General features: G+C 48.4%; 1 protein-coding gene across 1 annotated transcript in view; it reads right to left on the reverse strand.

Moving 5' to 3' along the window:
• The window catches only part of ksr2 (kinase suppressor of ras 2), a 389,906-nt gene that overhangs the window by 302,751 nt on the left and 69,774 nt on the right, over positions 1–17,381 (reverse strand). The window lies entirely within an intron of this gene.

Consider the following 17,381-nt stretch of genomic DNA (forward strand, 5'->3'; position numbering starts at 1 on the left):
TGGAACTCCCTTTCTAACAGCACTGTTGGTGTACCTACACCAGATGGAACATAGCAGTGCAAGCGGCTCAGCACCACCTTCCTCAGGGAAATTAGCCTGGCCAGCAACGCCCACGTCCCATGAAAGTTAAAAAAACAGCTATATAATTATTGCAAGGAAAGGGTTAGTTAGACTGCCCGAAGTCTACTACTATATCATTATTATTATTATCACTATTGATTTTTCTATTCTTTTGTGGAAACATTAACCTTTAGCCTTTGGGTGCTATGCAGAGATGTTTGTCAATTTAAAGGACCATTGGGCTACCGAACCAGGTCTGACCCTGTTACAATGATCAGCTTCAGAATGAAGTAGTAAGAGGCTTAATTAAAGGCTGCCAATGAATCATCTGACAACAGAGTGGAAAAACAGTTAGTTCTCCAAAGATAAATATCTGAGCATACATTATCTTTTTAATTGGAGTCCCTGTCGAAAGAGTGCTGAATCAAAGTGAGGCTTAGAATTCAAAGTTTCACCTGGTAGAATAGCAATTGTATGAAACAAGATTGAAACTACAACAAAATAATAAAATCTAAGGAAAATATATTTTCAAGTAATGAAAACCAAAGCTATTGATTAGAGACAAGGCAATTAAATTCTCTTTACGAGGAGTTATATTTTGACTTCATTACGATAATGTATTGCAGTATTGCGTGGCTCATCACAGAAGGTGCAAGGGAAATGTATAAACAGTGTTTGTACGTAATGTATATTTGGATTCATAAATGCCTCAATGGAGCTCAGAACTGAAACATGTTTAAAATCCCCCAAAAAAACCATCATTAGGTCTGGTTGTAAAGTCCTAAAAATCAAGGCTCGGCAGCAAAGGCCTTTAAGGGGCAATTAAATAACCACCCTCCCATCCATTGATGCTGTCTACACTTCCCGCTGCTTTGGCAAGACAGTCAGCATAATTAAGGACCCCCGCACCCCAGACATTCTTTCTCCCACCTTCTTCCTTCAGGAAAAAGATACAAAAGTCTGAGGTCACGTACCAACTGACTCAAGAACAGTTTCTTCCCTGCTGCTGGTCAGACTTTTGAATGGACTTACCTTGCATTAAGTTGATCTTTCTCTACACCCTAGCTATGACTGTAACACTACATTCTGCACTCTCTCCTTTCCTTCTCTATGAACGGTATGTTTTGTCTGTGTAGCACTCAAGAAACAATACTTTTCACTGTATGTTAATATATGTGACAATAATAAATCAAATCAAAATCACTTAAGAGCCTTAATAGGGGCATGAACAAGCTTTCTGTCCGAGGCCCTAACTGCACTCCGTAAAATTATGTCTGGGTTAAGATGAGCGAGGGGATTCCAAGAGGGAATCCCGTCCATACAATTTTACTAAGACTAATGTCTTTTTTCTGTGCTGGTAAAAATGGAAACTTACTGAGCTGACAAATGGTTTAGCCAGTCACTTGATGCCTTGCAGCACTTTCAAAGTAACAATGACCATGGGACAGGGAGTCTGGTCTAGCTAGCTCCAAACAAAGCAAGTTGTAATCTCCCATCATGGTGCTACTGGCCAAAGCATTAGCAGTCCTAACACAACGGTTTCGACAGAGTGGCAGTTAAGTTAACCAGACACCATTATCTCCAAAACCAAAAAGGAATCCAGACTCCAATTAAACACCTAGGTTCCAGCCTTGGGAACATGCATCCTCTATCCAACATCGAGGAGGTATGTCACATGACCTCCCTCAAACTGCATTGTGATCTCGTCTGTTGGAACCAAACTGTCTGACCTCTCAACGTGAACAGAACTCCAGGCAACAGCCTGTGCTATCAACCAAGCTGGTGGCAGCAGAAATAACTCAGAACCCTCATCAAACCTGTCAACTGCTGGAACCTTGGAACCCGTGCCTCCAAACTAACTCACTCTACTTGCATTCTCCTGTTGTGGAAGTCAAACTCTGGAAAGGCAAAACATTCTTCAAATCAGCCAACCTCCCCTCGGAAGGAACATTCCAATTGACTTCTGATTCTGGATGCTGGACACATGCAGAACCAACATTTGTAGTTTTATTGTAGTCGTGCCCTCAACCCTCTTTCTCTGACTTTATCCCCCGTTTATTGTGTGAATGTAAAAAGGGATGGACGTCATAAAACTCCTCTCCCGGGTGTCATCTTACCTCGAATTTGCTGTGCAAGGCATTAATAGAGGATTGGAACCTTTCCAAATTTAAGGGTTGGGGAAAATACAGCACCATTTATAAAGGGGGAAATCAGGATATTAAAAAAACCTGCTTATGCATGGGTAGAGAGCAGGGAAAAACAGGACAGTTGAAATTGACCATCCCACCTCCCCCTGTCAAAAGAACAAAGAACAATACAGCACAGGAACAGGCCCTTCGGTCCTCCAAGCCCGCGCCGCTCCCTGGTCCAAACTAGACCATTCTTTTGTATCCCTCCATTCCCACTCCGTTCATGTGGCTATCTAGATACGTCTTAAACGTTCCCAGTGTGTCCGCCTCCACCACCTTGCCCGGCAGAGCATTCCAGGCCCCCACCACCCTCTGCGTAAAATACGTCCTTCTGATATCCGTGTTAAACCTCCCCCTCCCTCACCTTGAACCTATGACCCCTCGTGAACGTCACCACCGATCTGGGAAAAAGCTTCCCACCGTTCACCCTATCTATGCCTTTCATAATTTTATACACCTCTATTAGGTCACCCCTCATCCTCCGTCTTTCCAGTGAAAACAACCCCAGTTTACCCAATCTCTCCTCATAAGTAAGCCCTTCCATACCAGGCAACATCCTGGTAAACCTCCTCTGCACTCTCTCTAAAGCCTCCACGTCCTTCTGGTAGTGTGGCGACCAGAACTGGGCGCAGTATTCCAAATGTGGCCGAACCAACGTTCTATACAACTGCAACATCAGACCCCAACTTTTATACTCTATGCCCCGAACTATAAAGGCAAGCATGCCATATGCCTTATTCACTACCTTCTCCACCTGTGGCGTCACCTTCAAGGATCTGTGGACCTCTGCGTATCTACACCCTTTATGGTTCTGCCATTTATCGTATAGCTCCCCCCTACGTTAGTTCTACCAAAATGCATCACTTCGCATGTATCTGGATTGAACTCCATCTGCCATTTCTTTGCCCAGATTTCCAGCCTATCTATATCCTTCTGTGGCCTCTGACAATCTTCCTCACTATCTGCAAGTCCAGCCATTTTCGTGTCATCCGCAAACTTACTGATCACCCCAGTTACACCACCTTCCAGATCGTTTATATAACTCACAAACAGCAGAGGTCCCAATACAGAGCCCTGCGGAACACCACTAGTCACAGGCCTCCAGCCGGAAAAAGACCCCTCCACTACCACCCTCTGTCTTCTGTGACCAAGCCAGTTCTCCACCCATCTAGCTACCTCCCCATTTATCCCATGAGATCCAACCTTTTGCACCAACCTACCATGAGGGACTTTGTCAAACGCTTTACTAAAGTCCATATAGACGACATCCACAGCCCTTCCCTCGTCAACCATTCTGGTCACTTCTTCAAAAAACTCCACCAGGTTAGTGAGGCATGACCTCCCTCTCACAAAACCATGCTGACGATCGTTAATGAGTTTATTCCTTTCTAAATGCGCATACATCCTATCTCCAAGAATCCTCTCCAACAACTTCCTGACCACGGACGTCAAGCTCACCGGCCTATAATTTCCCGGGTTATCCTTCCTACCCTTCTTAAATAACGGGACCACATTAGCTATCCTCCAGTCCTCTGGGACCTCACCCGTGTCCAGTGACGAGACAAAGATTTGCGTCAGAGGCCCAGCGATTTCATCTCTCGTCTCCCTGAGCAGCCTGGGATAGATTCCATCAGGCCCTGGGGATTTGTCAGTCTTTATATTCCCTAAAAAACCTAACACTTCCTCCCTTGTAATGGAGATTTTCTCTAACGGGTCAACACTCCTCTCCGAGACACTCCCAGTCAACAACATCCCTCTCCTTTGTGAATACCGACGCAAAGTATTCATTTAGGATCTCCCCTACTTCTTTGGGCTCTGAGCATAATTCCCCACTTTTGTCCCTGAGAGGTCCGATTTTTTCCCTGACAACCCTTTTGTTCCTAACGTATGAATAAGATGCCTTGGAATTCTCCTTAATCCTGTCTGCCAAGGACATTTTGTGACCCCTTTTTGCCCTTCTAATTCCTCGTTTGAGTTCTTTCCTACTTTCTTTGTATTCCTCCAGAGCTCCCTCCGTTTTTAGCTGCCTGGACCTAATGTACGCCTCTCTTTTCTTTTTGACCAATCCCTCAATTTCCCTGGTTATCCACGGTTCTCGAATCCTATCCTGCCTATCCTTTTTTACAGGCACATGCCTATCCTGCAGCCCTAACAACTGTTCCTTAAAAGACTCCCACATGCCAGATGTGGATTTACCCTCAAACAGCCTCTCCCAATCAAGAGCTGCCAATTTCTGCCTAATCTCATTAAAGTTAGCCTTCCCCCAATCCAACACCTTACCCTTAGGACACCACTCATCCTTTTCCATCACTATCCTAAAGCTAACAGAATTGTGGTCACTATTTGCCACATGTTCCCCTACCGAAACTTTGAAGACCTGACCGGGCTCATTCCCCAGTACTAGGTCCAGTCCTTGATATGTGGCCCGTGTGAGGGAGGATTTGTAGATGTGCACTTTATTGGTGTTAACCAAATCCAGGAGCTTTGGATGGGATATGGCTGCTGGTGAATGTGACTCGAAAGCCAAATCAATTGCGTGAGAGCTTGGGCAATCCTTTATAATAGACACGGAGAAATGCATGTGGTACCACGTGTGCTGAGAGTGATGCTTGTGTTTTTATAAGACAACCCTTTGTTGTATTGACAATTTAAAGTGAAATGCATCTTATCTGAAGTATCATTTGCTTGTTAATATTTAATGTTTGAATTATGTTAATTTTAGTTTGTTTGCAAGTTTCAAAAAGTGAAATCTTGCCTATCGGTTTTCTTTCCATTGGCTTCATGAGGGTTCCTTTTGTTTTCAAGAAGATTTTGGTCTCTGAAGGGATCGTAACATGCTGTGTAGCGTGATCAGACCCAAGCCTGACCCTGTCCTGATCGATGTCAACAAGCACAAACATTCCAGTGGGTTGAAGCACTAAAATTATCAAGAAGAAGAATCTATTGTGGGAGCTTAAACGTATTTTCAAACCGGGTTAGCTGCATTTCAAGCATTTGCCACTGATATAACTGAAGGCCAAGACTGTTAAAGTGATCTGAAGTTATGAACATAGTTCTGACACTGTTACACCTGCTGTAATAACCACAACGTTCAGCATGGGTTTTTTCTTTACATTGTCAATGAGTGCAATACATATAAAATTCACACAGATCTTACATTCACCTAGTCTTCAATTGATTGCTGGATTCCAATTGGGAAACCTGAAGCAATATTTCTGAACACAAAGTATTCTGCAGATACAAGAGAATGACTGGCTTTCATGAGGACAAGAGAAGATTAAAAAATTGAAAGAAACGTTCCAGAGTCCTAGTCTCATGAACTATCTGCAAGAAACTTTAAATAAAACAATTACAGGGTATCTAATTTAAACTATTTCAAAATATTCTGTTGAGCATTGAAACAGAAATTTCTGCAAATTTAAGCCAGGTATAAGCACTTCCAAAAAGCGAGAAGACAGGTACGTACTTGAGGCCTGGAACTTTATTTTAGGTTTCCAGAATTTACATTTCCCTATCTTGAAAATGCAACTAAGGAGATCACAGAAAGAAACTGAAATAAACTGGGATTTTTAAGCCTGAGAAAAAAGCGTAAGAGGACAAACATGACAAAAAATATTGCAGTACCATAATAGAACTGTGCTACAAGGTAAATGGCCTGACAGGAAGTACATGCACATGTTAGATTGAGATAGTGAATCAATGTGGCTCTGAAGGGTCATCTAGACTTGAAACGTTGGCTCTATTCTCTCCCCACAGATGCTGTCAGACCGCTGAGGTTTTCCAGCATTTTCTGTTTTTGTTTCAGATTCCAGTATCCGCAATATTTTGCTTTTAATCAATATTTAGTGTTTATTAACCATCAATAAAAATCATAAACAGCTAAACAAATGAGAAAATGGGGAAAATTGGGAAGGCAGGTGTCCAGAAATCCAGAACTGAAAACAGAATTTTAGAGCATCGGGAGTCTTGCAGTTTTGAGAGCTTCGAGGCTCTTGTCAGTTTTGGGCAGAGTAAGATCTAACTTTTTGAGGAAGAATCCTGGAGAATAGAATATGAATAGTTATTGGATCACTTTGTATCGTCAAGGCTCAAACCACCTCACCATGTTGTTGCGTGTCAGCCTCAAGACCCATCCTCAGCAACCTTCATGTTCTCAGACACCACCTTTCCCATAGTCGGCAGTTATGTCTCCAGCACAAAGTATTTAAGTGCAAATATTACACTTGTCAAAAGGAATAGGCTTGAAAATCACAATCTCAGGAGTGGGGACTTTGCAATTTCCTAATATACACCCCCAGGTGGACAGGAATAGGACATTTACTACTCTATAAGTTTCCTAACTTATACAATCTTCACTAAACAAACGAAACATTCATACGTTCATTATTTACAAGCTCTCAAACCAAACAAAATCCTCAAGAGGGGTGCAGAAGACTTTGAGCAGAATTTTACGAGCATACTGGGAGATCTCCTGCCTCCCCAAATCTCCCCCCCCACGGACATCGGGACCCCCACCCAGCACGGATATTGGGACTTCCCTCGCAGAGATCCCCCTCCACCCTTCTGATCAGCCCCCTGGCAGAGTTCCCCCCTTCCCTTCCACCCTGAGAATTCCCTCCCCCCTTCCTCACACCCCTGCAGAGCACCCGCTCGTCTTGCCCCCCCCCCCCCGTCATGGCTCTGCCCCACTCTGGCTCCACACCCTTAGCACCACCCATGGCACAGTAATGCTGCCAGGTGGGCAATGCCAGGGTTCCCAGTTGGCAGTGCCAGAGTACCCAGTCGGCACTGCCAGTGTGCTAGGCAGGCAGCGCCAGCACTGCCTGGTCCTGTCCCTGACTATCCGGGGATATAATGGCCTCCAATTCCCTCAGCATGTGAGCCCAAATGATAGCATCTGGAACTTGTTAATGATATGCAAATTGCCTTCATGCTCAGAAGGAGTAGGCAATTCAGTCCCCCAAGCCTACACCGCCATTCAACACGATCATAGCTGATCTTGTCTTGACCTCAACTCCACTTTCCTGCCTGTTTTCCATAACCCTTCAAACCATTACTACTTAAAAATCTGTCTATCGCTTCCTTAAATTTACTTAATATCCCGGCATCCACCATAGTCGAGGTAATGAATTCCACAGATTCACGACCTTTTAAGGGAAGTAATTTCTCCTCATTTCTGTTTTAAATCCACGACCCCATCCTAAAATTATCAGGATGTCCTGTTGACCTTGCCACAGAGTCATCAGTTTGCACCTCCAAAAATTCATTGCAGTTGAAGGGCATGGAAGAAATCCAATTCACAGTGCTCACTATGAGATGTCCCGTTTCAGAAATCCTGGACCATAACGTAAACTGGCACTTTGATGCAATACTTCTGAATGCTGTTCTGTTGGAGGTAGTCATCTTTCAGGTGAGAAATTAAATTGAGGGTACGTCTGCACTCTCAGTAATCAATTGAAGATCAACAGGGGAGCTGTCCTGGTACCTTGGCCAACATTCATTCCACAATATCACTTAATTGCATTCGCAGCAGCGAGAAAATGGTCTTTTGTTAAACGCCGCAATGAACAATACTGCATACTTTACATCGCATGCAGCTCAGTGAATCTTTGGTCCAGAGTTTCCTTGGAGCTGCTTTGTCATTTTATCTTCATCAGAAGCACATTAACAGTGTTCCTGCTGTGCTACCAGTGTAGTTACAGTGCAGAGCAGGAGCCATTACCTTTATGGTGATTTGACTGAGCATCGTAATTTTTTTTGGAGTATATAGAAAAAAACAAAGGTGTATAAGTTGCAAAGGGAACCAATCCATTTCTCCAACCAAACATGTTGGTATTTACTGTCCTCACAAGCAAATGGTTCTTATAAATTCAACTGAATGAAATTGAATTTAAATCTGATCATAATATGAAAAGTTCCATTAGATTCCACTGGGTGGTAGCATATTACCCCGACATATTTCCAAGCTAGATCAAATACTGCATAACATGCAGAATGTGAACACAATGGGCCAAATCTTCTCAGGAGTGGCAACCACTTTCAGATATATATATATATTTTCTTTTACACAGCACCGGAGCTCCGCATTTCTCACCTGGATTTTCGAACCAGATTCTTCAGAAATGCAGACCTGTTCTAGGAGTCCTTCTCCATAAGCATGGCTCACCAGGGGAAGCTCGGTCACACACCAGCTGCCCTATTTTGGCACAACTTCATTCACTAATAGTCTTACATCACCAGGTTAAAGTCCAACAGGTTTATTTGGAATCATGGGCTTTCGGAGTGCTGCTCCTTCAGCAAATGAGTGGAGAGGTGGGTTCACAAACATGGCATAAATAGACAAAGACACAATTCCAAGATAATGCCTTGCAAAATCCTACTAACTGCACTGGCTTAGACAATTCACACCTCTTTAACCTCTGATTATCCTTCTCTCCACTCACACTGTCTGTACCCGTAAAGACTTGATTACTTGAAATGACTCGCATTCCAACCATTATCTTGCAATTGTGTCTGTCTATATATGCCATGTTTGTGAAACCTACCTCTCCACTCACCGGAAGAAGCAGTGCTCCGAAAGCTCGTGATTCCAAATAAACCTGTTGGACTTTAACCTGGTGTTGTGAGACTTCTTACTGTGCCCTCTCCAGTCCAACGCGGCATCTCCACTTCATTCACGATTATATTGAAAAGCTTTGAGACATTGAAATAGATTTTCACTATGTTAGCGAGGTGGCTCAGCTGGGTAACAGAATGGGGAGGACAGTGAGGTCAGAGCTGGGCAAGTGGAGGCAAATGGGAAGGTTGGGGAGGACTTAAAGAGTCGGGAGGGGAAGAGTCAGGGAGTCTCTGGAAAATACAGCCCAATGTTTTCCTGTCCAATATTTCCACGTAACTATTCTGTTGAGTGAGTCCGAACCCTCCAAAGTCTCTTACTCTAGCACAGAACTTCTCAGAGGGTTCTGGACACAGGAAAATTGGCCATCAGAAGTTGAAACTTCCCGGACAATTCTCACAAAGCCCTTGCATTGAAAGGAGAATGGGAACCTTTCTGCAGGCCCCCTGTATCTTCCAGGGTATCCCTGAGGTACGACCATCTGGAGACCATGAGTTCTGGGCCAACACTTTGTAGAATCATAGGTACAGTGTCACAATGGTTAGCACTGCTGCCTCACAGCGCCAAGGACCCGGGTTTGATTCCCAGCTTAAGTCACTGTCAGTGTGTAGTCTGCACATTCACCCAGTGTCTGCATGGGTTTCCTCCCGTAGTCCGAAAGACATGCTGGTTAGGTGCATTGGCCATGCTAAATTCTCCCTCAGTGTACCAGGACAGGCACCGGAGTGTGGCAACTAGGAGACTTTCACAGTTACTTAATTGCAATGTTAATGTAAGCCTACTTGTGACACTAATAAATATTTTAAAAAATACAACACATCAGAAGCCTATTGGACCTATCGTCCCTGGGCTCGAACTTTGAAAGATTTTTTTTTCCAATGAATCCCACTTTAGTGTTCTTTCTCCACAGTCACGCAAAGTTTTACTTTTCAATTCCCTTTCTGCAGTTAATATGGAATCTGCTTCAACGGATTCCACGTCATAACAATATGTCTTTTTTGTTCATTTCCCTTCGTTAATTTGCCAATTACTTCAAACCTGAAAAAAGGAAAACACTGCAGATGCTGGAAATCTGACATAGGAACAGAAAATGCTGCAAATACTGAACAGGTTCGGCAGCATCCGTGGAGAGAAACAGAATTCATGGCCAGAATCTTCTGCCCTCGTAAAAGGAAGAGGCGGAACCTGGAATTTGATGGGTTGACGTTGGCACCGATACCCAGCGCCTTACTGCCTACACTGGAGTAAGATCCAGTCAGGAAGGACCAGAGTTGATTGTTTTTGTGTAATATGTACAAATATATAAAAACCTACTTACAAAAGTATTTTCTATTTCTTATATGTATACATTTATTATAATTAAAACTTAAAAATCTTTTAAAAAACTAGTTAAGTGTACCTTTTGTGTCATTTTTAATGGGAGGAGTGCTGCTGGAAAACTGGATTTTCATACACATTGAAAATAAAAGCAGGAGGAGGCCATTATGGTCAGAGCTGTTCAAATTCAATACCATGATCCCACCTCCCCTCATGTCTCTTTGGCCCCAAAAGATGTATTTAATTCCCTCTTGAAACCACACATTTTGCCTCAACTACTTATTGTGATAGTGCATTCCACAGATTCACCACTTTTTGGATGAAGACATTTCCCCTGACCTCAGTCCCAAAGGATTTATCAGCCATAACCCACACTCGCCCCCACACACACGCACGCACACACTCGCCCCCACACACACGCGCGCGCCCCCTCGCCCTCTCTCACACACACACCCCTCTCTCACACACACACCCCTCTCTCACACACACACCCCTCTCTCACACACACACCCCTCTCTCACACACACACCCCTCTCTCACACACACTCACCCCTCTCTCACACACTCACCCCTCTCTCTCACACACACACTCACCCCTCTCTCTCTCACACACACACCACCCACTCCCTCACACACACACACACACCCCTCTCTCTCTCTCACACACAACACACACACCCCTCTCTCTCTCTCACACACACACACACACCCCTCTCTCTCTCTCACACACACACACACACCCCTCTCTCTCTCTCACACACACACACACACACCCCTCTCTCTCACACACACACACACACACCCCTCTCTCTCACACACACACACACTCACCCCTCTCTCTCACACACACACACTCACCCCTCTCTCTCACACACACACACACTCACCCCTCTCTCACACACACACACACACTCACCCCTCTCTCTCACACACACACACACTCACCCCTCTCTCTCACACACACACACACTCACCCCTCTCTCTCACACACACACACACTCACCCCTCTCTCTCACACACACACACACTCACCCCTCTCTCTCACACACACACACACTCACCCCTCTCTCTCACACACACACACACTCACCCCTCTCTCTCACACACACACACACTCACCCCTCTCTCTCACACACACACACACTCACCCCTCTCTCTCACACACACACACACCCCTCTCTCTCACACACACACTCACCCCTCTCTCTCACACACACACTCACCTCTCTCTCTCTCACACACACTCACCCCTCTCTCTCACACACACACTCACCCCTCTCTCTCACACACACACTCACCCCTCTCTCTCACACACACACTCACCCCTCTCTCTCACACACACACTCACCCCTCTCTCTCACACACACACTCACCCCTCTCTCACACACACACACACACACTCACCCCTCTCTCACACACACACACACTCACCCCTCTCTCACACACACACTCAGCCTCTTCTCTCACACAAACTGTGGTAAACCACTGTTAGCTTATTACCTGTGTATGTGACATGCCTGGACACATCCCTGCCGGCCCGACCCGAGACTCCTCCCCCCACGGTCCAGGTATAAAGGCGACTGCTCCCCACCCTCCTGCCTCAGTCTGAACCAGCTCATCGGCATGAGTGTGCTCCAAGTCTTTTGCTAATAAAAGCCTATTTGTTCTTACATACAAACTAGTCTTTGCTCTATTGATGGTGCATCAATTTTATTAGCCAAAGTTTTGGGATGGAGCAGATACTAAAACCCGACAAACTCGAACTGGACCCTCAAGCTGTAGGAGCCTCTAACAGCTTCGATCACTGGCAGCGCTTTTTCAAAATTTTCCTCACTTCCTCCTCCGTCGTCCGGACCGAAACCGACAAGCTACACGTGCTCCACGCCCGGGTAAGCGATCAAGTATTCTCGATGATTAGAGACGCTGAAACTTACAAGGATGCGATCAAACTTTTAAAAGGCCAGTACAACAAACAGTCTAATGAAATCGACGCCAGACATCTTCTGGCTACTCGCAGACAACAGCCACAAGAATCGGGTGATCAATTCCTGCGTGCGTTGCGAGCACTTGGCAGGGCCTGCAACTGCAAGACCGTAACAGCCGCCCAAAACACTGAGGACTTAATCAGAGATGCCTATGTCACGGGTATCAGGTCAAACTATATCCAACAACGACTGCTGGAACAGGGTGGGCTGGACCCACAAAAGACTGTGGCGCTTGCCGAATCGTTAGAGGTGGCCTTCCGTAATCTCGAGGCCTACACCCCCGACCACGGGGGCGCATCGTAGACACCGCGGCCGCCGCCACCTCTGTACTCGGGAGGGCCGCAGGCCTACGCGACGTCATGTCCCACCAATGACCCGACCGCTGCGGCAGTCTCCGGAGGCCTGAAGTGCTACTTCTGCGGCCTGGGGAAGCACCCCCGACAACGCTGCCCGGCGAAGGATGCGATCTGCTACGGGTGTGGAAAGAAGGGCCATTATGTGAAGGTATGCAGAGGGAAATCAACCTCCAAGCCCAGTAGCGCCGCGTGCGACCCGCAGGGGCCGCCATCTTGGGCGCCGGTAGCCGCGTGGGCCGCCATCTTGGACGCCATCAGCCACGTGTGGGCCGTGCGGGCCGCCATCTGCTGCGTGCGGGCCGCCATCTTGGTCCAGTGATTCCGCTGGACCAATCCAGGCCTCACCAACTCGCCAGGTCCATGATGGACATCGAGGTAAACGGTCGCATTACAAACTGTTTGTTTGACTGTGGGAGTACGGAGAGCTTTATTCACCCTAACACAGTGAGTCGCTACGCCTTTTCAGTACTGCCAGTGAAGCAAACGATCTCCATGGCTTCAAAGTCCCACTCGGTGGATGTCCTCGGGTACTGCGTGGCGACCCCAACTGTACAGGGCACCGTGTACAAAAATTTCAGGCTCCTCGTGCTGCCACAATTCTGCGCTGCCGTACTCCTGGGGCTAGATTTCCTGAGTCACCTTAAGAGCGTCACCAAGGAGTATAATGGGCCTTTTCCCCCGCTCTCTATTTGCAATCAGCAGTTCTTAGATCGCCCACCGCGCACCACCTGCAGCCATTCGACCCTTAAAGTCGCCCCTCCCTCACTGTTTGCAAATCTCACCCCCGATTGCAAGCCCATCGCCACCAAGAGCAGACGGTACAGTGCTGGAGACAGAGCTTTTATCAGGTCCGAAGTGCAACGGCTCCTAGGGGAGGGGATCATTGAGGTCAGTACCAGCCCCTGGAGAGCCCAAGTAGTAGTTGTTAAAACTGGGGAGAAACATCGCATGGTCATTGACTACAGTCAGACCATTAACCGATACACGCAGCTGGACGCGTACCCACTTCCCCGCATATCTGACATGGTTAATCAGATTGCGCAATATCGGGTGTTCTCCACCATCGACTTAAATTCTGCATACCACCAGCTCCCTATCCGCCTGGAGGACCGCCAATATACTGCCTTCGAGGCGGATGGCCACCTCTATCACTTCCTTAGGGTCCCCTTGTGCGTCACCAACGGGGTCTCGGTTTTCCAGCGTGAGATCGATCGAACGGTAGACCAGAACGGGCTGCGGGCCACCTTCCCATACCTGGATAACGTCACCATCTGCGGCCATGATCAGCAGGACCACGACGCCAACCTCCACACCGCCACACCCCTAAATCTGACCTATAATAAAGGAAAAGTGCATATTCCGCACACACCGCCTCGTCATCCTTGGTTGTGTTGTGGAAAATGGGGTCATCGGTCCCAATCCCGACCACATGCGTCCCCTCCTGGAACTCCCCCTCCCCACTAGCCTCAAAGCACTGAGGAGATGCCTGGGCTTCTTCTCGTATTACGCCCAGTGGGTCCCCAATTATGCGGATAAAGCCCGCCCGCTCATCAAATCCACCTCTTTTCCCCTGATGGCAGCGTCGACTTCAAAGGCTCCCTCCCCTCTTCTGACCGCAACATATACTTCCTCAACGTCATTGACGAATGTTCACGTTTCCCCTTCGCTATTCCCTGCCCGGATATGACCTCGGCCACGGTCGTCAGGGCCCTGCACAGTCTCTTCACCCTGTTCGGTTTCCCTAGCTATATCCATAGCGACCAGGGATCCTCCTTTATGAGTGATGAGCTGCGACAGTACCTGCTCTCCAAAGGCATAGCCTCGAGTAGGACCACCAGCTACAACCCCAGGGGGAACGGACAAGTAGAGAGGGAGAACGCGACAGTCTGGAAGGCCATTTTACTAGCTCTGAGATCTAAAGGTCTTCCAGTCACCCGCTGGCAAGAGGTCCTCCCTGATGCACTACACTCGATTAGATCACTCCTTTGCACAGCTACCAATGCTACCCCTCATGAAAGAATGTTTGTTTTCCCCAGAAAGTCCTCCTCGGGGACCTCACTACCGTTGTGGCTGACGTTCCCAGGCCCTGTCCTGCTCCGGAAGCACGTGAGGACCCATAAGTCGGACCCCCTGGTCGAAAGGGTCCAACTCCTCCACGCCAACCCCCAATACGCCTATGTGGCGTACCCCGACGAGCGGGAGAACACGGTCTCTATTCGAGACCTGGCACCCGCAGGTGCCCCAGGGACCACTACGACCCACAACCCCACACCCCCAACCCTCAACTTTGTCCATACAGCACCAGGGCCACAGCACGCTCCCCTAACCCCGATATACAGCACGCCTGAGCCCCAGGAGCCGCCAACGCGCACGCGACAATCTGAAGGGGCTACAGACGATTCAAGCGACTATGACCTGGCGCCTGAACCAACACCGCGGCCACCTGAACTGACACCACAACCGGCAATACGGTGGTCGCAGCTGCAGATCAAGCCCCGAGAGAGACTAAATTTGTAATTCTGTAAATATCGTTCCACCCACCTCACCCCCGCCGGACTCTTTTTTAAACAGGGGTGAATGTGGTAAACCACTGTTAGCTTATTACCTGTGTATGTGACATGCCTGGACACATCCCTGCCGGCCCTACCTGAGACTCCCCCCCCGGTCCAGGTATAAAGGCGACTGCTCCCCACCCCCCTGCCTCAGTCTGGACCAGTTCATCGGCATGGGTGTGCTCCAAGTCTTTTGCTAATAAAAGCCTATTCGTTCTTGCATACAAACTAGTCTTTGCTCGATTGATGGTGCATCACACACACACACCCCCCTCTCCCTCTTTCTCTCACACACACCCCCCTCTCCCCTCTTTCTCTCTCACACACACACACCCCCCTCTCCCTCTTTCTCTCACACACACACACACCCCTCTCCCACTTTCTCTCACACACACCCCCTCTCCCTCTTTCTCTCACACACACCCCCCTCTCCCGCTCACACACACACCCCCCTCTCCCTCTTTCTCTCACACACACCCCCCTCTCCCTCTTTCTCTCACACACACACACCCCCCTCTCCCTCTTTCTCTCACACACACACACCCCCCTCTCCCTCTTTCTCTCACACACACACCCCTCTCCCTCTTTCTCTCACACACACCCCCCTCTCCCTCTTTCTCTCACACACACACACACCCCCCTCTCCCACTTTCTCTCCACACACACACCCCCCTCTCCCTCTTTCTCTCACACACACACCCCTCTCCCTCTTTCTCTCTCACACACACACACCCCCCTCTCCCTCTTTCTCTCACACACACACACACCCCTCTCCCACTTTCTCTCACCACACCCCCTCTCCCTCTTTCTCTCACACACACCCCCCTCTCCCGCTCACACACACACCCCCCTCTCCCTCTTTCTCTCACACACACCCCCCTCTCCCTCTTTCTCTCACACACACACACCCCCCTCTCCCTCTTTCTCTCACACACACACCCCCCTCTCCCTCTTTCTCTCACACACACACCCCTCTCCCTCTTTCTCTCACACACACCCCCCTCTCCCTCTTTCTCTCACACACACACACCCCCCTCTCCCACTTTCTCTCACACACACACACCCCCCTCTCCCACTTTCTCTCACACACACACACCCCCCTCTCCCTCTTTCTCTCACACACACACCCCTCTCCCTCTTTCTCTCACACACACACATCCCTCTCCCTCTTTCTCTCACACACACACACCCCCCTCCCTCTTCTCTCACACACACACACCCCCCTCCCTCTTTCTCTCACACACACACACCCCCCTCTCCCTCTTTCTCTCACACACACACACACCACTCTCCCTCTTTCTCTCACACACACACACCCCCCTCTCCCTCTTTCTCTCACACACACACACCCCTCTCCCTCTTTCTCTCACACACACACACCCCCCTCTCCCTCTTTCTCTCACACACACACACCCCACTCTCCCTCTTTCTCTCACACACACACACACACCCCCCTCTCCCTCTTTCTCTCACACACACACACCCCCCTCTCCCTCTCACACACACACCCCCCTCTCCCTCTTTCTCTCTCACACACACACACCCCCCTCTCCCTCTCACACACACACACCCCTCTCCCTCTTTCTCTCTCACACACACACACACCCCCCTCTCCCTCTTTCTCTCTCACACACACACCCCCCTCTCCCTCTTTCTCTCTCACACACACACACCCCTCTCCCTCTTTCTCTCACACACACACACCCCCCTCTCCCTCTTTCTCTCACACACACACACCCCCCTCTCCCTCTTTCTCTCCACACACACACCCCCCCTCTCCCTCACACACACACACCCCTCTCCCTCTTTCTCTCACACACACACACACCCCTCTCCCTCTTTCTCTCACACACACACACCCCCCTCTCCCTCTTTCTCTCACACACACACACCCCCCTCTCCCTCTTTCTCTCACACACACACCCCCCTCTCCCTCTTTCTCTCACACACACACCCCCCTCTCCCTCTTTCTCTCACACACACACACCCCCCTCTCCCTCTTTCTCTCACACACACACACCCCCCTCTCCCTCTTTCTCTCACACACACACACCCCCTCTCCCTCTTTCTCTCTCACACACACACACCCCTCTCCCTCTTTCTCTCACACACACACACACCCCTCTCCCTCTTTCTCTCACACACACACACCCCTCTCCCTCTTTCTCTCTCACACACACACCCCACCTCTCCCTCTTTCTCTCACACACCCCCCTCTCCCTCTTTCTCTCTCACACACACACACCCCCCTCTCCCTCTTTCTCTCTCACACACACACCCCTCTCCCTCTTTCTCTCTCACACACA

The sequence above is a fragment of the Mustelus asterias genome, chromosome 13 (assembly GCF_964213995.1).
Source record: "Mustelus asterias chromosome 13, sMusAst1.hap1.1, whole genome shotgun sequence".
NCBI lineage: Eukaryota > Metazoa > Chordata > Chondrichthyes > Carcharhiniformes > Triakidae > Mustelus > Mustelus asterias.